Below are 23,344 nucleotides of genomic sequence, written 5' to 3'. Positions count from 1 at the left end.
CCATACAAAAATGTTCAGTGGGAAAGCAAGGGGCTAAAACCTCCATTATAGCTGCCACAAAGAAATAATAGCAAGTAACTTGAGAAAATATTCACTAAGTTTCCTGCATTCAAAGTCATTACACGTTTCCCCTTCAGGCAGGGTCACTATGTCCTGCCAATTCATGAGCTCCCAAAAATAAACTAGTTGAGTAACTAAAGATGTCAATAGATTTTCACATTCCCTCCGTGCATCCAAACTGTACAGCTCAGATGGTTACTTGTAAACAGCCAGGCACCCTACATGTAATCTAGAGCACTTTCCCAAGCAAACTCTGTCACTTACAGTAACTGAGTTATAGCTGTCACTAAACACAAAGTATCCTTCCACCTCCAAACTGTACTTTACTCTCATAGATCAGGTCACTCAGAAATAGCTGTCATCTTAAAATACTTTTTAGCACACAGCAAAACTGAGGAATTCTGTTCATCCTCACAATAAAAAACATAATAGAGCAGCTGACAGATGAATAGACCTGGCAAAAATGTCCCGAAACCATGCTCCAAGGGAGAAAGTTGATTAACCGCTTTGGTTTCCTCCACCTTTGACCTTTTCAATAACACTGTCAAAGCTGCCCAACTGAGAAACAGTGAAGTATGAAATAGCTCTCCATAAGAGCCAGACTGATATCACCTAAGCCACAGAGATCATAATTTTGTTCACTGATGACCTCATTTAAAGCAAAGTAACCTGGCTAGGGAAACTCTACTCAATCTGCTCCACACAGAAACTGGTGCCTCATTTCTAATGTGCAGTCCAGAAGCCTCAGTTCCATATCTCAGATCTGTAGAACAAACATAAAGGGATTAAGCATCTCGCAGAGAACCAAAAGTCAGACTTGCAACCAGGATATCCAGGAAAAAGCCAGTCAAAAGGGCCCATAAAGGATGCATCATAGGAGCAAATATGTATCTTCATCTGAACAAAAAAGTTGCTATTCCACCTAAGGCCTAAGTGCCTCTATCTGGTGGACTGGAGGTCCACAGTGGGTCCACAGACTCTTTCTGAACAACAAAGCTAGCTCCTTCCTAAACAACGGTAGGTGTGAGAGAGCATGACCTGTACAAAGCAAGCTGACAAAACACACACCCAGCCACCCAGATGCAGATTCAGACTCTCTTGTGTCAGCCTTCCCCTAATGGACATGATCCCCATCAAGCAGCTCCCTTGGATGGAGCAGCATCTCCATTCCCACTCTTGACCTTGTATGCTTCTTGTTAGGTCAGAGTATAGTTCTGTAGCCTTTGTTGAGGGTAATATCATCAACACAGATGATAACAAGGCACAAACAATCTAAGTTGTAAATTTACATTACAATGTGAATTAAAGCAGTGAGATTGCAAGAAAGGGAGAAGGTTGGACAGTTTTGTTGTATGTCTTACGTCACCAGAAAACACTTCCTCCCTGTACAGTATTTTTTTTATCTTTTCTTTCAAGTCTGTCTGTCTTTGGTCTTAGTTGTCCCACAATTGTCTACCAGTTTGTAAATCTAAGTGTGAACTCACATATTAGATGCAGGAAACTCCATGACTGGAAAATCTAATGGTCCTCTGGGTCAGGGCAATGAGCAAGACTTCCTCTAAGTTCTAGGTACCTGCTTCTTGCTACTGAGCATTTTAATTTCAGTATAAGCAGCCTGTTGTGACTACTTATGAATAAAAGGCTCAATGAAATGATAAATAGAAACACTTCCCCCAACCCCCCAAATAGTAACACCAGTTAACTTCGGAGGTGGAACACCAAAAGCACTCCAGGCTAATAGAAGAGGTGAAGAGCAAGATTTTACTTAAGATTTTTAAAGGCTAAACAAAGACTTCTTGGTAAGAGTATGGATGTAGTTTCTTAAACATTTTAACCCAACTAATACATTAGAAAGCTCCCCTTAAATTCAATTTCTAGGCGGTATTCTTGAAACAGACCTCCGTAAGAGCTGCTGGTACAGATCCAGTCACAGCATTACAACCTCCACTAACAGATCAGACCCGCAAATTTGCTTGACAAAAGGGACATCTACAGCTCACTTAGAACTTTAAGGTCTACATGTAGCCTGCACCTTGTTACATATTACTCAAACTAAAATGGTAAACCCGTGCAGTTTTTATGTTATGAGCCTGCATATTGGCTCAGAATATGAAAGAGTAAAACTGCAGACTTATCTATACCATGTAGCCTGAGAATTACAAAGCAGGTGCAGTCTTTTCTCTTAACACTCACCATGTGAAGAGCAGAAGCAAACAATCATAAGCAGATCTGAATTATTCTCAAAAGTCTCTTAAGTAGATTTCTATTCAAATTTTTTACAAGAGACTATAGAAAACTGAATTATTTTTTTTTGTTTCTTAAGAAATTATATTTCTATATTAGACACCAAAGACCTGCTGCAAACATCAGTGACATCTCTGCTGAGTAACGTGTGAACCAGCTCAAATACTGGGGTTTCTTGTTTGCTTTTTGTCATGCAGTCCTTGAAACATTTTATTACTGTACTAGATGGCCTGAAGCGTTTACAACCTGAGATCCTGATCCAAGTATAGTTTAAATACCAGTACCTTCCATGAAGGAAGCATTAAAAGCTTCTAAATCAAAGTGTTTTCCTACCTTGGTGCTTTTTTATTTTGTGTGTGCATAAGAAGGATTTTTTGGTTTGGGGCTGTCTTTTAAAAACAGGAAGTTTTGCCCTTTCATAGAAAACTCATTCAGTAAATAGTAAATTACAAACATCAACAGTAACTTCACAGTATTGTAACAACAGAATATTGCTGGTCAGGATTGGAAAAGATTATTGATTGACATTTACCACCACAGGGGAAAAAAAAAAACACAAAACACTTCTGTTTTAAAACAGTAAAAGCCAATTCAACATCACCCAAATATATAGTCAGCATAAAAGAAGCAGCATCTTGCCAACATGGCTGTTTTAATATCAGCTCTGTCCCTTTAACTAAGTATCAAGCAATTGTTGATGTTGATAAGTATTTGGGCCACTGCCTTGGGTCTCATACTTCCCTAATGATACTTCTGATAAAGGTGTCTTATGGAGAAATCCATAAGTTTGCTAAAAAAGCAGCAGTGCAACCTGAAGTGCTGTAAAAGGTCTCCAACCTCGCTCTGTCGCCTCCAAGTTGGAGAGATGCTTTGCTTCTTTATGACCAGCCTGCTCAAGTTCCTTTTGTCTCCTGGGCTTTGCACTTTAGCAGATATATGCTTCTGCCATTCTCAGACAAATAAACAAAAACCTGCATCTTTGCATAGATGTGTGCACAGGCAGGCTACTTCGTTTTAAAATGCCAGGAGAGATTACCTGAATGAGGAAACTGAATCTTCCAGTGTGCAATTTGTATCAATAGTAATTATTATTATTTAAGAGCATTTCCAGATGTAGAGAAAAACTTAGAAATCAAGTATTCAAATTTGCATTTTATTTCTTTTGCTAAGAAAGTCCTCTGATTTTAATTTCCTCTGTAAAGGTAAGGTAACTAGGTTTATTTATATTGCAAATTAAAAACTTCAGATAGGCTTTGTTCATTTTTTTAAGGAAAAAATACCAGCATTGACTGCAATGAAGCTTCTTGCAAGGTAGCCCATTATTCACCATTAACAAGCATAAAACCAGAGTACAGTACCATGTGTAACAAATTTCTGAGGTTTTTGATACCTCAGTACTTCAAATGTTTATAAATTAATTTTAATTTTGAGTCTGAGATGCAAAAAATAAGAGTTTAAGGAGTTCTACATTCTTTGCATAGTCTTCGGCAATAGAAAAGCATTTTCATTTCAGATCAATTTTTTCTACAGAAAAAGTTATACTACATTTTCTATACAAAGTGGTAACAGCAAAATAAGCCAGCTAGTACCATAACTAAAATATTTCACTTTTGCCAAATAAAGAGGACTATAAAACAAACAAACCCCAACAAAAACAAGGAGTCAAAGTAGTTCTTATACTGCCATAGGAAAGAGGAAACGTCTTAAATATATTTTGCATTCTTGCATGTATTTAGAAAATCATGGTAACAAAGACCACTTCAATACTGAAATTATATCAGAAAAAAATGAAGCCCATAATCAAACACAACATTTAGCACAATTCTTTACTTGCAATAACATCCTTTAAGTAAAAAAGACTTTCTGAATCTCGAAAGAGGGCAATTTTTACTTAATACTAAGACTTTTAATACTAAGAACGCTCAATGGTAAAGTAATACTTTTTCATTCCTAGCTTTCATTTATAGTATATTTACTTTCCCCCGGCATCTCAACATCCCTTAAAACACCTTCATTTAAACAAATACTGATGTAGAAAGACTACATGATTTACTTACGATATATACTTGAAAAAAATACTTACATTTTCTAAGAATGTGCAAATATTATAGCTTTCCAAGTAAAATACATATAAAGTTATAATCTTAATTCAATCTAATGAAGATTATATTATAAATATTCCCAATATTTAGCATGTCTCATACAGGATAACATCTAGAGTTTGTCAAAAAAGATTCTAAGAATACAATTCAATACAGATTTTTTCTAAGTAATGAAATCAAACTAAACCATAGGGGCAGTAAGTTTTCCCTGCCAGTTTCACATACACAAGTATTTGGCATCCTAAGTTGTCATCATTGGAATCTCCTAAAGCAATCAGAATGCCTTACAGCTGTGATGGATGCTCTCTCCTCTCACCAGGAATTTGGCAGTGCTGGGATTTCATTCTCAAATGGTATAAAACCAATTCAAGATAGAAAAATACTTCTCCATCCAAGTGTAGTCATTTCCCACAAACACAGCAAATTCTCCTTTCAGGAAGTGCTTGAAAGAATGAACAATACATTATGCAGGAAGAAATAAACCCTGAAAATAAGATAATTTAATGGCAAATAGTCCAATAGAATCCCAACAGTATTTTTAACATATGGCACTTTGTCTTACTTTTCTTCTGAATGTGTCTAAAGGTGACTATTCAGGATCAAAAATCTGAACAGTTAAGAATATTACTCAATGCCAGACTAGTTGACTTGCATTACTAAAAAACTCTAAATAATAATGTAATTTATGACAAATTACTGCGAGACTGATGCAGGAGTTTATAAGGAGATGCTCAAAGAATCTTAAGTGTACACAGACACAGCAGATACGGCTGCACCTAAACACAAATGATTAAGCCACATCTGAAATCATGCAACATCCTCAAACAACCTGGGATCCAAACAGGACTGCAATTTTACCCTATGAACTATACCATAACATAACAACTTGAAATTATTCAGACTCCTGGAACTAGTTTCAGCTTTAGACTTCATCACAATGCACACTGCAGACAAGGTGACAAGCATTTCAGCAATCCTTCTGCCCCACAAAAGGTAGCTTCAGAGAACAGATTCTACTTTACCCATGCTGAAGGGATGCAGCCAGTCTGGTAGCTGGAAATCAACCATCTAAAACTGTACCACAACTAGACCACAAAGCCAAACCAGTATTTCAAAAAGTCTTCTTAGTTAAGAATAAAGATAAAGAAAAGAACAATCCTTGCAGCCACAATTCACGTTTTGGTCACTATAGCTCTAGAAATACCAAAAGCAACATTATTAAAAACAATCAACTAAGATAAAACCCAAAATTCAGCAATATTCAAGCTTGAAATAATAGTACAAACAATCAAAACTTTTTAAAAGTTTTATAAAATATAAACAAAAATTCACAAGCAGTACTCTAACACCACAAGAAAAAAAACAAACATTTGTTCTCAGGGAAACAGAGTTTAAAATGAGAAACTTAAGGGTATATAACAGAATAGTGTTTGTGTACATATAAATATACATGCACATTTAATTTGTCTTCCCAAAATAAATGAGAAGAGGATACACCAAGATACATTACAGTGTAACCTCTCCTATCAGTAAGCTATGATGGGGAAAGCCAAGCATCTGAGAACCAATTTTCAAGTGAGAATATAATATACAGTAAAGAAGAAACAAAATGTGAATACTGACTTGATTCCACTTCCTATCTCTTTACATCCCAATATTGACCATGTAATGAATCAATAACATATTCAGTAAGAAAGATAACAGAATTGTTTCTCAGTTTACTAGTTTGGTCATTCATAACATTTAACTTGTTTCAATCTTTACCAATACTTATTATACAAAACCTTAAAACTGATTTTCAAAAACTAAAGACTAAAAATGAAAGCATTATTCCATGTGTTGCTGTAGGCCTTTAAACAACAACAAAAAAGAAAAAAACAAACCACTGAACGCTTTGCCACCCCTCCAAATCTAGCTTTTCCCAGTTAACTTCTTTATCAACACCAGCTGTAGATGCAACAAGAGGCATTCATGTAATTTACTTGTACATAAAAAAAAAATAATAATTCATTTCTAAGATGTAAATTTCAAAGCATATCGGTACATCTTCCATAGTACATATAGACTAATAAATGGTATTAATACAGGTCTGCTAATCAGGTGGCTGTCAGTTGCACCAAATGTGGTAAAAAGCACCAACACAGCCAGAAAAGCAAGGAATTAATTACCAAGATTTATCTCTACATCCCCATTACATCATTTGCTCCTGAATACCTGAATGTTGGCTGCATTCAGAATGCATACACTCACATTTTTTCCCTGGCTTGAAGAGCATAGCTTTTTATTGTAACATTCTGTGTTATTTTTCAGTTGGTGGAGCTGATCAGCAGAGCACTCAAGAAGGGGTACAGTTGGAGACCATTCAGAGTCAGAAGTTATGCAAAACGTTGTGAAGTGTTTATTGAGCAGCCTCATGCTGGAAACACATGCCATTTGTGCACTGGGAGCTGCTGTAGCTGCCAAGGAGCTTCCACATGGAATGCAAGTTGCTGGTATGCAGCTACAAAAATTTAAATTATTACTTGAGCAACCACCTCCTTCAAGGGCCTACGTATCACACAAGCATTTCTTGGTTTGAATGCTCAAATCACACTAAAGGGAACATGTGATTCAAAGCACGGACAACTCCTGCTGACAGATAGCTCTGTGCCACACTTCCAATTGCTAGGGGAGGTCCTAACGATGATATTTCCTTGAATTAGCAGTACATCCCTCCTATTTACAAATTGCTCAGTGACAAGTCTTCCATTTGGAGCTGACTCATGAGCCTCGGCTTGCCTGTGCCAGAATTCGCTAGCTTTTTGGACACGTGTTGCAAAACCTCACTGCACGAACTCCAGCCTCCCCTACCCCCCGGCCCCACCCCTCACCCCATTTCACATGATACTCAGAAAAGTGGGGGTTTTGATTCGCTAGCTTTTTGGACACGTGTTGCAAAACCTCACTGCACGAACTCCAGCCTCCCCTACCCCCCGGCCCCACCCCTCACCCCATTTCACATGATACTCAGAAAAGTGGGGGTTTTGTCCCTTTATGGGAAACATAACTAACTGCACTGGAGACAATAAGCATATTTACTACATTTCATTTTAGCGTAAACTGTAAGTTACTGCAACCAGTACTAAGATTTTATGCAATGCCTCAGAAAATGAAGAAAAAAAAATCTGTTTTTTTTTATAAAAAAAAAGGTGAAACGACAAAAAAAAAATAATCAGCTCTTATCCCTAATACAAGTCCCTTCAACATCCTCATTCCATGATTTGATCAATAGATTAAAAAAGCAGCTGCTAAATGTTTACCTGAGCTCAAGGGAAAATTAGGTACATCTCCTGAGTAGAAACTCCTCAAGAATTGCTAAGCATATAGAATACATATCCACCTTTGGAAACAGGATCACGGGCTAGACAGACTACCATCCTTATTCATGGCAATCACTCCTGTCTTATTACATGCCGGAACACACCCCTCCACACAAACTGCTTGCTACCACCATCACCCAGGTAGCCATTTCCAAAGAAAGGCTACAGGTCCTGCATCAGTGGCAACTTAAGGGATTGCCTGGCACAGCTTGGCAGAATAGTGTCATGGGAGGGATGCCAGGCTTGAAAATACCTCCTGCAGTTCTGCAGCTACCACTTATGTCACTTATGGATGACAATAAAAGTGAAAATGCAAAAGCATAAATTAACATCTGGAATGATTACGTAGGCTCCCAAAATGCTTGTTCCGTGCTACAGCCCTCAGCATTTCATATCACCTACTACTCTCATGCACCTGGAAGGGTTAAAGGCCAGCACAGCTACACCTCCCTTTGCCAACATGTACACAAATGTGTATCTATGACTAATTCCACTGAGCACCACAGGACAACTCATGGACATTGAAGTTACCTACTCCTTTGTATACAAGCCCAAAGAATCCTGACCTAAAACGTTTTCCCCCACCAGGTAGGCTGTGAAAAGCAAAATACTTACCTTAAGTAATAGTTACGTTGTATCACTACCACAAATGAGTCAAGGCATCTTTAAGCAGTTTCTATTTTCACCCAGAAGTAATTTTGACATTAAAACACCCAGTATAACATAGATTGTCAAGCCAATCAAGACATTAAGAACAATCCAAAGAAAAAGCTACAAATAAAACATTGTAGTAATGCACAGATGAAACGTAACTTGACTTATTTTGTGTTAAAACAAAACGCTCCTATAAACTTCCAGGATTATCATGAAAGTCTGTCAAGTGATAGGCCTAGTACAGTGGTTAATCAGCCACTTGCTAACAAAACTGTAACAACCCCCTCATCCCCCCCCCCCCAAAAAAAAAAACCAAATGTAAACTTCAGCACATCACTATGTTCTTCATTAACAAAGCTACGTATATTTTACATGAAGCATTTAGCTGACAACCTGAGGGGACTACCAGTAATAAGATGATCTGTGTGTATTCAACTAAAATATGTTCCAGTTGAACACCAAGAAATTTTAAAGCAGCTTTTCATTTTCTCATTACTTTCCATCACAGTGCTCAAAACACTTTCTAAGCCTTCACAGAATTTATTAAGACATCAGCAATGATGGTTAACACTTTTCCAGAAAATTTTCACTAATCTTAGGTCGATTTCTAAGTCCAGATCTGAAATCTTTTGGATTTGATACTTCATGAATTTCAAGTACTTCCAAACTGATAAAATTACAGGTAACCAACATCTCTGAAAAACAAATCTTAGAGTTGCATCCACAAGAACTTCGGCATAATTTTGATAGTCTTTCAAAGTCTTAGTTGAAATTTCAACTTGCTAATACAGTGTCTGTGGCTCAATGCCTTGTCCTGTCTCTCAGCCAGTGCTGCCTGCAAGATCACCGAGCACGATGCAACTCTTCAACTAAAGTTGAAACAGCATGTTCAAAATTTATGTCCAGTCCAGCACTCCTGTCAACCTCTAATTTTTTGTGGCCTGACACATAAGCTTTTCCAGTTCTCTCCATTTCCAAGAAAGCTAGCTGAACTGCAGCTGCTAGAAACAAACCGGTGTTTCTCCCACACAAGAACGTAGACCAGTGCAAGAACTGCACTAAACCTGCAGGACTGTTAGCAAGCCTGCCTGATTTTCACCTGCTGCATAATCACTTTAGAAACATGAACCTCAGTTACAACGAGCTTTCAGTTTCTTCCGTGATTTCAGGGACTACTGGTGGCGTTTCTTTTCTGCTGACTATTTCAGGTCTGCGACTTCTACTACCAGCCTCGTTCCACTTCTCCTCCTCCCCCCCCCCCCCCTTTCGGTAAAGTCGAAGAGAAATGGGGCAGTTCAATGCAGAATGCATTCTCTTTTTAGCATTTGCAATGCAAAACTAGGTTTTGTTCGGTACAGAAGTCTTGCACAATAGCCTGTGTATACGTATTCAGTCCAACAATGCTGTCCTATGCAATCATTCTGTAATTACACACAGTCATAAAGCTGCTGCTCTTGCTGCCTGGAACTGCAGTCTCGCCCTCTAAACAACCTAATATCAGTCTCCGCATTAGGACATTTCTTTTCTCTCTTCCCCTCCCGTAACTGCTTACTCCAGTACAGATGGCCTTTACACTGCGCTCAAAACACGTAGTCGGGAGGAAATCAAATTATTGTAAAAATGAAACTGTTTTAAAGAGAATGCCAAGTAAATCTCCGTTGAGCAAAGAGAATATTTCTCTGATTCTGCAGGCTGCAACCACATAAGACTTTACAGACCATAAATAAATCCTGCTTCTGCCTGTTTAAGAAAAAAAAAACCGAAAACCAACCACACACACCAGCAACTTAAGTATTATATAAGACTCTCACATACGTGCGTGGGTGTATTGTCAGCTTCTACTGGTAAACTGCAAAGAATCAGTCCTTTGCAGTTGCTGCCAGAGAAAGAGCTGTACATTTGAGAGCACGGGATTTTTCAGAAATTATCAAATAGATTTCTCCCCACCCCATCCCCCTTCCACTGCGTAAATCCCAGCAAAGAAACCCAACCCTTGCAAGCCGAGCCCCGCCGCACGGCGTGCTCGCCACAGGCCGCGGCACACACGGAGTTACCCCGCTCCGGCACGCAGCGAGCACCGAGAAAAGCACACACACACCCCCAGCCCACCCCCCAAAATACCGTCCGCGGGCAGCTCACCCGGGCGCGGACACAGCCTCGCCGCCGCGGCAGCCCAGCGGCAGCCAGGGGGCCCGCCGGAGCCGTGAGGCGGCAGGCAGCGGCGAGCAGCCCCCTGCAGCAGCGCCGCGACCCCGGCCCCGCGGGGCTGCTCGGCCCAGGCGCGGAGCCGCTCAGCCCCGCCACCTCCACAGGTGCCTCTCCTCCTCATCCTGCACCCAGCGCCCACAAACAAAGCACATACCACAGACACACAGCGAAGACAAAAAAAAAAAAAAACCAAACCAAAAAAAAAAAACCGCCCCAGGAAAGACACCCCTTCTCCAAAATGGCAGGAAAACGGAAGCAAATCGTGCGGAAAAAGAAAAAAAGATAAACCCGCGGAAAAGAGGAGAGGGAAGAAAACGTGCTTGCTCACCTGCGAGGCGAGGCAGGGCCGCCGCGGCCGGGCACCTGCGGGGGGACGCGGAGCGGCAGTTCGCAAATGCGTGGGGGTGGGGTGGGGGTGCTAAAGAAGGAGGAGAAAAAAAAACCCAAAACCCCAAACTTTGTTTCTTTCTCTCCGGGACTCAGGGAAAGCGTCACTTCCTAGTGCGGTAAGCGGGGAGGCTCCCGGGCCCGGGCTCCTCAACTCCTCCTCCCGCCTCCCTCCTCCAGCCCCCCCGCAGCGCCGCCAGCAGCCCCGCCGAGCTCAGCCTCGCCTCCTGGCACCGCCTGGCTCCCCTGCCCTTCCACAGATCTCGGCATGACCTTCTGTGCTCGGCGGTGGCTGCAGTTTGCAGGGAAGGAGGGGAAATCCCCGACGAGTAAGGGGCGGGGAGAGAGTTTGCGACGCTGATTTGGAAGCCAAGCCCTGCAAAATACTGCCATGTTCAACACCTGGCAAAACTCGCCGCTCTGATGACCCGAGTCCAGTACCAGCCTCTCCAGCGCGATCAGGCCTTGTGGCCTTTCTTTCTAAGGAAAAACAAAGAGCTTTTTGGCTTTTAGGAACCACTCGAACCCGAGGAAAACGTGGGTTTTGTTTCCCCCTTTTGGCCCCTTTTTTCACAGCTTTTTCTGAAGAAAAAGTGAAAAAACAGGGAAGGGGAAAAGGATTTGTATTAGGTACACAAATCCTCAGGTCGTCTCTATACTGTTGGCTGTTTTACCAAACACCTGAAATTTACTTTCAGAAGAAAGCTTAAATCTGCTTTCACAAGAACACATACTGCTGAGGTTCCTAAAAATGTTCCGCTTGCCTGCTGGAATATGGCTTCCTGTTGCCTTGGTCTGAGAGTAAAAAACAGAGCGTTCTGGCAAATGCAGGCACGCTACTTAAGGCAGGAAATAAAGAAGTTGCTTCTTCACTGCTCCCCCTGTAGACTGCTCTGATACTCGAGTTTGTTCACAACCAACGAAACTTGCAGAATATGAAATAACATTAAGACAGCATTCACAGATTAGACACTCGTTCAGTGAAACATGCTAAGCAACACGAAAATGCCAAACATTTTTCCCCGACGTGCACGCTGCCACGTGTTTACCTTCATCCAGCCTTAGATCATCCAGTGCACAGCAGCGCAACTTTTTTTTCAGACCAGCAGGGCAATTTCCCTTCTAGCATGTATTGCTTTATAGAGTGAAATACAAAAGTAATTTCTGCACTGCTCGCTCTAGTTTGCATTTCTTACATGACAGTTCCTGGCTCCTATGCAGAACTTTTTACCAGGGAGGCTCAAGTTGTGTGGAAACAGCAGCCCAGGGAAGTGACTTACCCATGACTACAGAACGTATCTGATGCATAACCAGGTTTCTCTGATGAGTCCCAGGTCAGTAGTCTAATTACCACACCCAATCTTTTCCTGTCACAGTGCAGAGAATAATAAAGACACATGGAGGTGAAAAGCAAAATAGTAGCCACAGGTACTACTGGTAACGTTTTTCTTCTTTCACAACCAAAGGTATCATTTGATACAACACTGTCTCAATAGGACATTCAAGGAAAACTCTTCTACACTACCATTAGTACATTTGCTTTTCTAAACTCCTGAATAGACTGGAGCAATAGGTCAATAACTATTTAAATCAATACAGAAATAATATTCACAGCTGTTCATAAATTAGCTACTATGTAAAGCAAACTTAAATAACCGAACATATAATGACTAAAACTGAAGTCAAAGGTATGCAACCCATTAGTTTAATTTGCCCTAATAAAGGCTGAAAAGACAGATTTCATAAACTGGAATTATTTCCTCCTCTGTTATAAAATGTTAGACAACTACTGCCTCCCAATGAAGCACATCAGATATCGATAAGATTGAAACTGCTTATCTCAACTTTCATTGGGGAAAACAACCAACCAACCACCAATCCACCGCTCTTCTATGACTGTAAATCATGTTGTAACACCAAAGCATAGCTCCTCCTTCCAGCCAGAACAAATGCACGTTGTACCTCACATGCGTGTTTTCAGTTTGGGAAGCAAAATTATGAGCAGTGTCTCGTGTTTCACAACACATAATCACGTAAGAGCAGCAGACAATGGCAGAAACATCATCATCTGGCTACAGAAGCTAACACTGCACAGACCGGGGATTATGCTTTCTACCCTTGTCTAGGACACATGTTAACATTGTTGGGTTTTGATAGTTGCCTCCTAAATAATATATAAGCTAGATAGGAGTCCTTCTTTACTGAGCCAAAGACAACATAGTAACCACAAGGACGAAGTTGAAACACACTGTAAGATGCAAAATCTACAGGAAAGGATGGCACCTCTTCCTAAACATACCAAATGGGATAAGAACAAAACCAGGCAAGCATGTAGGTACACCAGCCAGCTGATAGATCTGAAACAGAAGCAGCACACTTCAAACACATCATGGCATGAGGCATGTTTATAGAGCTGTATGCTACTGTTTATCTTACTGAGCCATAAACAGTTTTATGAAGTGTTTTGTAAAGATTTTGCCACTACACGCTCTTCAGTTTTTTCTCTGTTCCTCACGTTATGCAGTCCTTATATCTCCTCCAAAACCAGCTACCATAATTTTCCTCCTTGCAGTAGCAGCTTTTGCTATTTTTTTTTCTTCTCCTTTTCTCAGCATATGCTGAGACTGCATGCAGGCTGTACTTCCTTTAGTTTTACAGTAACAAAATTTAATACGCATATATTCCCTGTTACGTTGTTATTTTATTACTGCACTGAAGGAGACTGGAAGATTTCCTAGCTATCACCATATAAAAATCTTAGGTTTCTTTGGCTTGTACAGACACATCATGTGATGTAACAACATCGACTCATATCATTAATAAACTGGAGTGCACTGAGTCAGAATCTGGATTAAAGACCATGTTTTGCATACTTACATTTGCACAGCTGGGAGATAGGCTCAGTAGGTGGCACTTTTCACCAAGTCAGGGTAGAACAAACACCCCGTCCTCTTTCTGGTCCCCAGGAGCTGAACTAGTGCTCCAGTATTACAGGAGACAATATGGAGCTATTACTTTTCCCTGAAATTAAGTATAAAATGAAGGTCTTAATCGCTATCGCTAGTAAGAAAATAATTATGCTCTTTGTAATAGAAGTTTCAGATTCCAATAAGCCTAAAACTTCCATCTCAGAAGATAAGCTAGAGAATCAACTGACAGGAACCATGTGAAGTTCAGCACAGACTAAAGCGAAGCCCGGCACTTTGGCTGAACTAACCTTTTGCCATTTCACAGGCTGGGACTGACATACCACTCGGAACCACTGGATAAGATCTGGGAGGTCCTGGTGAACAGTGGGGTAAACACCAGCCAGCAGTGAAGGTTAACAGCATCCTGAGCTGTATAAAGATAAGCGCAGCTAGGTAAAGGGAAATAACTATTCCTCCTTACTACTCATTTGTTATCTGTGTCTGGAATACTGTGTCCAGTTTTGGGTATCCGAGTACAAGAAAGAAGTTGATAAACTTTAGTCAACAGAAAGCCAAAATGGTCAGAGGCTTGAACACATGTTCTCTGCAAAGACAGGCTAAGGGAAGCTGGGCTTCTCTAGTGTGGAAAGGAGAACAGGCAGCAGAGACTTAATGCCAGCCTTCCAGTAGCTACAAGGCTAGATCTTTACCTACAAGCAAAGGCAAAGCCAGGCTCTTTATTGAAGTGCACAGGGGGAGAAAGACAACGATCATAAATTGAAGCAAAGCTGTTCCAACCAGCTAGCGAGGACAGTGAAGCAATGCAACAGGTTGCCACAAGAGGCTGTGGAATTTCCTTTCTTGGAAGTTTCCCATAGCTGCCAAAGAAAGCCCTGAGCAACATGGTCTGATTTCAGTGTTGACCCCGCTTTGAGCGGGTTGAACTGGTGACCTCCCAAAATCCCCTCCAACCTGAGTGATTCTATAATTCAAGAAGCAAATCCCTACATCTCACATAAAAGGAGGATTAATTAAATGACAGGAAAATAGTTTGAAAAAATCTTATAGGAAATACAAGTTGTTTGTATGTTTCAGGTTGGTTGGGCTTTAGTGTTGAGGCTGTGAATTTAGACCATCAGCATAAATACAAAGATAGTCAGCATTTTTCAGCTGCATTATTGCAGGAGAAAATGCTTATAAGAATGCTTTTATTTCTTTTTATACAAGATTAATTATTCCTTACTACAGAGAAATTTCAGTTTCCCCAGTAACTACGTCTATCTCCCATCTTTGCCAGAATTAAAATGAAACACTCAAGCTGTTACATTTGAAATATTATTTTAGTGTAACTACTCTTGGGAAATTTGATGCAGTCAGAATGTTTGGAAAGAAACGGTTTGCCTTTCTTAGAAGGGTTTGCAAAAAAACCCAAACTTGCACATTTATTTTACTCTTCATATCTGAGTTTAAAACAGAACACTGAGTTTGCTTTACTAACTTGAGCAAGATTCAGCTTCTTTGATCAACTGTTTTATTTATAGAGCGTGTGTGTGTAAATACACATGTATACACACATAGAAGAAGTATCATGAACTGGCTCCCTGAGAACCCGGATGAGACCCTGTTATATGAGGTAAAGGGAGGGACACTGTGGTGGTTTAGAGGAGAAACCGCATGTTAAAAAAAAAAAAAAGAAAAAGTTACTCACATTGATTAAACACTACTGAAAGAAGATTAGACACCATTGTGAGAAAGACACTGTAAGAATCTATGAAGTACCAATGTATGTGGCATGCTGAAAACCAGGACTGCTGAAACTTTCCTCCTAATTTTACTAGGTTGTGCAGCCTTAAACACACTTTGCAGTCCTTTCTGCGTTTACTATCACTTTTCCCAGAATCCCACATTCTTTGTTTTCCAAACAATAGTCTGGGGTAACATTATTCATTGTTTACAATTGAAAAAAAAAAACAAACGTGGAGAAGCTAAGCAGTGAGCTAAAGGCCACATGGAGGTTCAATAGCTGAGCTTTGGTTAGCAAATTTTTTTAATCAAAATTTATCAATTTTTTATCAAAATTTATGATAAAAATCAATTTGATGAGCAAGTTACATCATTTTGATTTTCATGTCTGGACTCCAGAAGTATTTTGGCAGTCCTCCAAGCTGCCTTCCAATGCCAACTTGTGTCTACCTCAACTAGCTGTCTGTTTATCTCCATGATCTCTGAACATTCCTTAATTCTGTCATAAGTTACATAGCATGTTCAATAATATAGAAAAATAATTCAGTTCCTCTCTGTATGTTTATCGGTAAAAATCTCATTATGGAATTTTCCCTTTTTCCCTCCACTTCTGCTGGTTTGTTGTGGTTTTTTTTTTTTATAGTGAAAACTTGGTAAATTTTTTTTTTCTTGCCAATAGGAACCTTAAAAAGCCTCATGCTCAAAGTACACTGTACAACTACAGCTATTTTGCAATATCTACATAGGGTATAAAATGCAATTTTAAAGCATAGCCCTAGCTAGGATGTGGTATTCCAAGGCAGGAATGCTTTCCAAGTATGGATGTGGTTATATTATTGTTGTCCACTGAGCATTTGAATTACCAGAAATACACTAACAACACTCAAGAGAAACACATACCTTCATGGCTGCCACAAGACTGCTAGCCTGAAGAATATCGGAAGCAGCAATTCTAACAGGCAGTCACGATGTCTTTTATCAACCCATCTCAATATATTTTGCACGTACTCTTAAACCCTCCCCTTTCTACAAACTAAGCAGGATCTTTCCTCCCTTGCAAATGCATGCTCCTCCCTTATTTCCTACTCTGCTCCTGCAGTCTTCTTTAGCTCCTCGAAGCCACAGTGGACTGAGAAAGCAAAGAAAACAAGCTGGAGGATGCTAATGTAACCAGGACCTACAGCAGAACAAACACAGGAATACACATGGTCTATGAAGGCACCAACTGAAGAGGTATTCAAATAGCAAGCAAGAACACTTGCTGTAGCATTATATATCTGATGGATTTACCACAGCCTCTGCTTACAGGTATTTATAAATTAGTTTCTTTGCTCTCTCCTCACATGTACGAAAGAGGCATCCTCCAGTATCACTACTGCCTCAAGCAATACAAAAGCAATCATTATCCTGGCCTCAGCAAGATCTCCTCCCCACAAGAAATGCTCTGATTATGCTTATGGTGCCATTTTAAGAAACAGCAGAAATCAGTCATGCTCAAGGCAGGGAGTATCAAATCCACTGTCTACCAGTAATCACTGTGGAATCATGACATTGGGCTTTATAGATCAAAGTACATCAGAGAAAAGATGGAGATAACTTACCACTTCTAGAGTCTCTGAGGAATGGGAAGTGCAGGAAATTTGCACATGAAAAATGCAGGGGGAAAAGCAGCCCAATTAAAAAACAAAACAAAACAAAAATCACCTACAGACAACCCTCAAACCTCCTGTTCCCATGAACCAACTATGAAAGTTAGGAAGAAGTTATCAAGTTATGGGATCATCATTCTTAACATCCGCATTACTAAGAAAACAAATGTTACTACTGTTCAATATCAGGTGACTAAAACAGTTGGTGGGTTTTTTCCTCCTTTTGTAAAAGATTAGTGGAAGTTTTTGAAAGGTGCAGATTGGCTAAGGAGAAGAAGACATTACCAGAGGATCAAAGCAACACAGAGGACAAAAAAAGAGGACTTCCCAACAACAAACACTGTCACAATTCACTATGAAAGATTATTTCATAATTTGCAGGGCGAAGCTTTGCTGCACAGGAGGCACACAGAAATATTGATGGGGAAATTCAAAATGAGATAATGGACTTAAACAGGAGCATATTTTCTGAGACCATTGTTTGTAAAAATTACAACCTCTCTCCTATTGCATGCACTTCAGTCTGAGAGTCATCATCTGTGGTCTGAATATCACCAGCAGACCCTCAACCACGATTCTCCCAGTCTGTTCCAGCGAACAGCATCTTGTGTTTGTTTCTCTGACATCCAAACAACATCCTGTCATGGCATTTCAGCTTCCAAAAAGTAGTGGTGGGAACTGTGAGAAAAGACTAATTATAGAAATTATGTAACAAGTTCACTTGGACAGCTCCTTGATTTGTAGACCTGATCTCTCAAATTAGTCATGTACTGATAATAAAATTAATAATTAAAATATACATGTTTGCCAGCACTATGATATAGCCTTTTTATTCCTGCTATTTAGCATTCAACATTCTATTTTAAATTAACACAATTTGCAGTGTTTGCAAAGCCAGTACCCACTAAGTGACTTAGAGGATTATCCTGTTAGTGCTATCTTGTATGGCCCACCGAAGAAAGCCACACAAAGAACTAGGCAAGAAAGGCATCCAAACAAGATCTCATTTCCTCCATAGATGTACAAATGATCTCCCCAAAATGCCCTTAGAGACTGTCATTTAGATAGTCTCATGTACTGCTTAGAAACAGCAGAAAGCCTCTTCACTGCCAGCCAGCGATGCTTGGTAAAGCACAGTATGCCAATTAGGATCTGAAGCAGGTTTTGCTTAGTTGCATCAGACCTTCCAGTTACCAATTGTTGATCAGCCTCTAAAAGACAACCCTTACCATTACACTGCAGTTGCTTAGCTGAGAGTCAACACAGTTGCATCTAAGTTTCACATGTCCAATAAAATACTTGATCATCCATAATAATAAGAGCAAGCACAGCATCCTAGAACACAGTCACCGACACCATTAATACATTCCAGGCCAGTTGTGCTTACCAATCCTGCTTCTTTTCCTTAGAGGAAACAGGTGAAAGTCTTTATAAATTCTCATCTCCAGGCCAGTGGAACACAACAGCTGATTTGCTAACATCAAAGTTGTTAATAATTGACTGATAATAACCAAGTGCTGTAAATTTCCAGAATGGAATGTCTAAATGCTGAATAGATGAGAAGCATTCTACTAACATCCAGCAGCTCTGAAACAAGCGCTGCACAGAGCTCCAAAAATATACCTTTGTTATCTTGAGACTTTGCAAGTCTACATAGTCCTCTTCCACAAACTATTACTTGCTTTTCAAAAATAACACATCTTGCACGTGATGCTAAGTGCAACAAAAGTTCCTTCTGAAGAAGTTTTCTCATTCATTTTCCTCTTTTTCACACCTGTCATTATTCACCTTTTATCAGCTTCCATCTTTCATCTACATCCCAAATGTGTTTTCCCACAAATGCATAGGTTGAAACCCACAAGATGGAACTTTCCAATTCTGTTTGGTCAAGGATTAGCATACCAAGGAATCTTACAAGGCAGCTATACTATGTATAACTTCACACAGTCCCAAATACATCCCTCATACGAACAATATTTTTTCTAATTATAGAAGACCCATTTCTCTTTCTGCTTCATTAGCCATTAGCATCAGCTCTTCTAGCACTGGGATGCATAAGAAAACAGGGCAGTTTTACAATTATTTTGAATTTCAAGTATGAAAAAGAACAGAAATACGATGCACTATTTATTAACATTAGGATTTCTCTATGTAGCACAATCTATCACCCACTGCTGCCTCCTGCTCTGGTGTAGCAATCAGTAGCATTTTCAGCAAAGGTACTCATACATTTTCTGTCCTCAGTTCAGACAGAAACACTTATCCTGACCGTTTTCTGTCAGCAATTTTAAACCAAAGAAACATAACCTAACATTACCATAAGTGTGATTGTGCAAAGATCATTTTGTGTTCTGAATAAGTCATTCCAGCCTTCATGACAGCACTTCTTCCTTCCCCCATTTTTCAGGATGGTCTAATATCTTGGTTACCTACATAATACATCTTAATTTATGATAACTTCTGTTCTTTCTAAATTACAAATTTAGTTTCATTTCCACTGAATGTTGCCAGTTTCCATCCACATAAGCTCTAGAATCACAGAACGGTCAGGGTTGGAAGGGATCTCTGGAGATCATCTAGTCCAGGGGTCCTCAAACTATAGCCCATGGGCCGGATATGGCCCCCCAAGGTCCTCAATCTGGCCCCCGGTATGTACAGACAGACAGACAGACAGACAGACAGACAGACAGACAGACAGACAGACAGACACCCCCCACCCCACCCCACCCCACCCCACCCCCCCGGGGTTGTAGGTGGAAACCGAGCAGCCACAGATGACTTCCTGCCACTTCTGCACACCGGCCCACTGTTTAAAAAGTTTGAGGACCCCTGAAGTCCAACCCCCTGCTAAAGCAGGTTCACCTGGAGCTGGTTGCGGAGTCACATCCAGGTGGGTTTTGAATGTCTCCAGAGAAGCAGACTCTACAACCTCTCTGGGCAGCCTATTCCAGTGCTCTGGCACCCTCAAAGTAAAGGAGGTCTTCCTCGAATTGAGAAGGATTAATGTGTTGCAGTCTGTGCTCATTGCCCCTTGTCCTGTGGCTGGGCACTACTGAAAAGAGCCTGGCCCCATCCTCTTGACACTCACCCTTAAGATATTTGTAGACATCGATAAGATCCCCTCTCAGTCTTCTCTTCTCCAGGCTACACAGGCCCAGCTCTCTCAGCCTTTCCTCACAAGGGAGATGCTCCAGTCCCATCATCTTTGCAGCCCTCTGCTGGACCCTCTCCAGTGGTTCCCTGTGTCTTTTGAACTGCTCTGTTGATTACGACCCTCTGAGCTCTGCCATTCAGCCAGTTCTCAGTCCCCCTCACTGTCCACTCATCTAGTCCACACTTGCTGAGTTTATGCATGAGTATGTTATGGGAGACAGCGTCAAAAGCCTTGCTGAGGTCTAGGTAGGCAGCATCCACTGTTCTCCCCTTGTATGCACAGCCAGTCATTCCATCATAGAAGGCTATCAGGCTGGTCAGGCATGATTTCCCCTTGGTGAATCCACACTGACTGTTCCTGATGACCTTATTTTTCTTTAAATGCTTAGAGATGACCTTCAGGATGAGCTGTTCCATCACCTTTCCAGGGATGGAGGTGAGGCTGATGGCCTGTAGTTTCCCCACTTCTCCTACAAAACAAGAAAAAATAAGGGATCACTTACATTTAACATATTTATTTCCAATCTTGCAGTATTTTTTTAGACAAAATGGAGAAACCAGCAGTAGAAGGAAATACTTTCAAGGTTATTGGTATTGTTCATCTAAAAACCACTCAATCTTTCCTGGTTTTAACTATAATTATGCATTACAAAGCACATACAACAACTACAGGCCATGACAACAAAATTAAAATTTAAACTTTTCAGTGGTGTCTACAACAGATGAGCGGTGACACTTCATATTGAATTGCAAAAATTCAAGGTATTTTTCCTGATACAGACATGCATGACTGAATCTTAAAGTATGAAACAATACTTATATTAGTACTTCACTGGTTGCAGATTTCTAGAGTATTAGTAGAACCATTTTTAAATTATAACTGGGAGATAGCATTAAATGGAAATGGCACACGAAGCGATAAAGAAAGAAATTTCCCCCATAGATGTGTATGCTTATCTAACATCATGATTCTAGATCAGAAGGTCCTGATTTCCTTAACTGTTCTGCAATAAAAAATGAAAGATATGATCCTAATATGATGCTGCACAGCAACAGAACAGTTCTCATCTACAATGTGCTCAGGTTGTTTATAAACATTAAATAAGTAGATATACCAAAATGTAGCTTTACCATATTTAATACTATAAAAGTTACTAGAAGATCACCTGACTTTTGGATTTGATTTAGGAAACTCACTAACAAACTAAAGACAACAGGAAAATCAGTCTCTGCAGCAAGCACTTCAATATTTTCTTCTCTTAAGGTACAGACAGGAAAGGAAGCAAAATTATGAGTAAAACTTTGTGATAACCAAACAGTAGTAATCACTATCAGATTAAAATAATAACATTGTGCTCAATTTTCATGTATTTAAAAGGTTTTACAAAATGGTAAAAGATCAGGTCCAACAACATCTATGCAAAAGCCTTTTAACCCTATGTTTTCATTACAAAAGTCAGATATCAAGTTGTGTTACTGACATAATTTACTTTACTAACAAAATAAGTTATTTACCTTAAAATGAATGGGATTCTTCAAGATGTGCCCTACAGACAGTCTTAAGAGTGAACATATATTAAAACCAGTAGCTTTGACTAGCAAAGTCTGTTTATAGAGCAAAACTTCCTTACCATCACAAAAGTGTAAGTGACAAAACAAATTCAGAACCTGCCTATGCCCTTTGGCCAATCAGAATCCAGATGAACATTTTGAAACAATGGCAAAAATGCATCAGGGCATTCCCAAGCATTACACATCAGAAAAATCAAGTTATTATAAAAAGTAGCAATTGGTTCTTTATCAGTATACCTACCAGTACAGATGAAGCTAGCAATTAGCATCAGTTAGCATTAGTCTCATATGACAGCTAAGTGGCCACCTGCAAAACTTTCCCACAAGTATTTCTGCCTCAGGCTAATGCTCAGTCCATCAGCGATACATTGTTAAGTTTGTTTCTTTTTACAGAACAAGACCTGCATGAATGAAAAATGCAAAAGCAGAGCAAAATTTAGAAGTGGATGGCATAACTTCAGTTGGATGATAGCTTGCTTTCACCAGCTGTCTACCCTTTCCAACATTTTCAACCAACAGGGAGCTGAGCTGCTCACAAATCACCTTTAAACTGCACTCTACAGCATGGTATGTCACTGACATAAAGTCAGCTATATAGCTCAGTTCAACCTCAGCAGCTGTCTCAAGTTAAACTTTTTCAGTTCATTTCTTACACTGATTCAAGCAATCACTGCAAATTGTGGTAATGACCTTAATGTGTTACTGTGCTCTGCTAAAGTTGTTGCATCCAGTTTAGCTAGCAGAATGAATCATCCGTAAGCCCTTAAAACATTTCATGCAAAGATATGTAGATTAGCTCAAATTAGACTCAACAGCATGTCAGGCTGTTAGCTGACATTGCATTGAGTGAACAAGGGTGCTTTCTCCTTGTCTGCTCTGGCTCAGCAACGAGGGCAAGAAATACAACTGAAGGTTGGTAAACTAATAGTTTAGAAAAACAGAAACATCAAGCCTGCTATGGATGATTTTGCAATAATTTTTCTTACTGCAGCATAAAACACTGTTTTAGAATTTGTAGGACAAGTCAACTGGTTTTGTTACCCATGAACATGGAAAGGTATTGCTCTCTGAGTTCTTCCATAAGGCTGTTTTATAAATGGAGAAGGCACACTTTTTCTCAAGATACTTTCAGCACATTTCATCAATTCTGTGAAGAATAGTTTCAAAGATGTTTAACTTTCTGTACACTTAAAAAACTGCTTTCCCACAGCAGAAAAGGGCATCTTATTTTCCTGTCATGTGAGACTTACTATCTCAAAAACAAACAGTTAAATTGTGTTGGATTTGAGTAATGTAATTGATCA

General features: G+C 39.9%; 1 protein-coding gene across 3 annotated transcripts in view; it reads right to left on the bottom strand.

The window, feature by feature from the left end:
• MIDEAS (mitotic deacetylase associated SANT domain protein) overlaps nucleotides 1-11,289 on the bottom strand; it is a 54,979-nt gene extending 43,690 nt beyond the window's left edge. For 2 of the 3 annotated variants that reach the window (XM_037395417.1, XM_037395416.1), the window contains exon 1: nucleotides 10,956-11,288. The gene's annotated coding sequence lies outside the window, so the exon portion shown is untranslated. Of the gene's footprint in view, nucleotides 1-10,955 lie in introns of all 3 variants that reach the window. The other variant, XM_037395418.1, reaches the window with a different exon arrangement.
• Between the last annotated feature and the right edge of the window lie 12,055 nt (nucleotides 11,290-23,344).

The sequence above is a fragment of the Falco rusticolus genome, chromosome 7 (assembly GCF_015220075.1).
Source record: "Falco rusticolus isolate bFalRus1 chromosome 7, bFalRus1.pri, whole genome shotgun sequence".
Taxonomy (NCBI): Eukaryota; Metazoa; Chordata; class Aves; order Falconiformes; family Falconidae; genus Falco; species Falco rusticolus.
The sequence above is the reverse complement of the archived record's forward strand: the minus strand, read 5'-3'. Positions and strand labels throughout refer to the sequence as shown.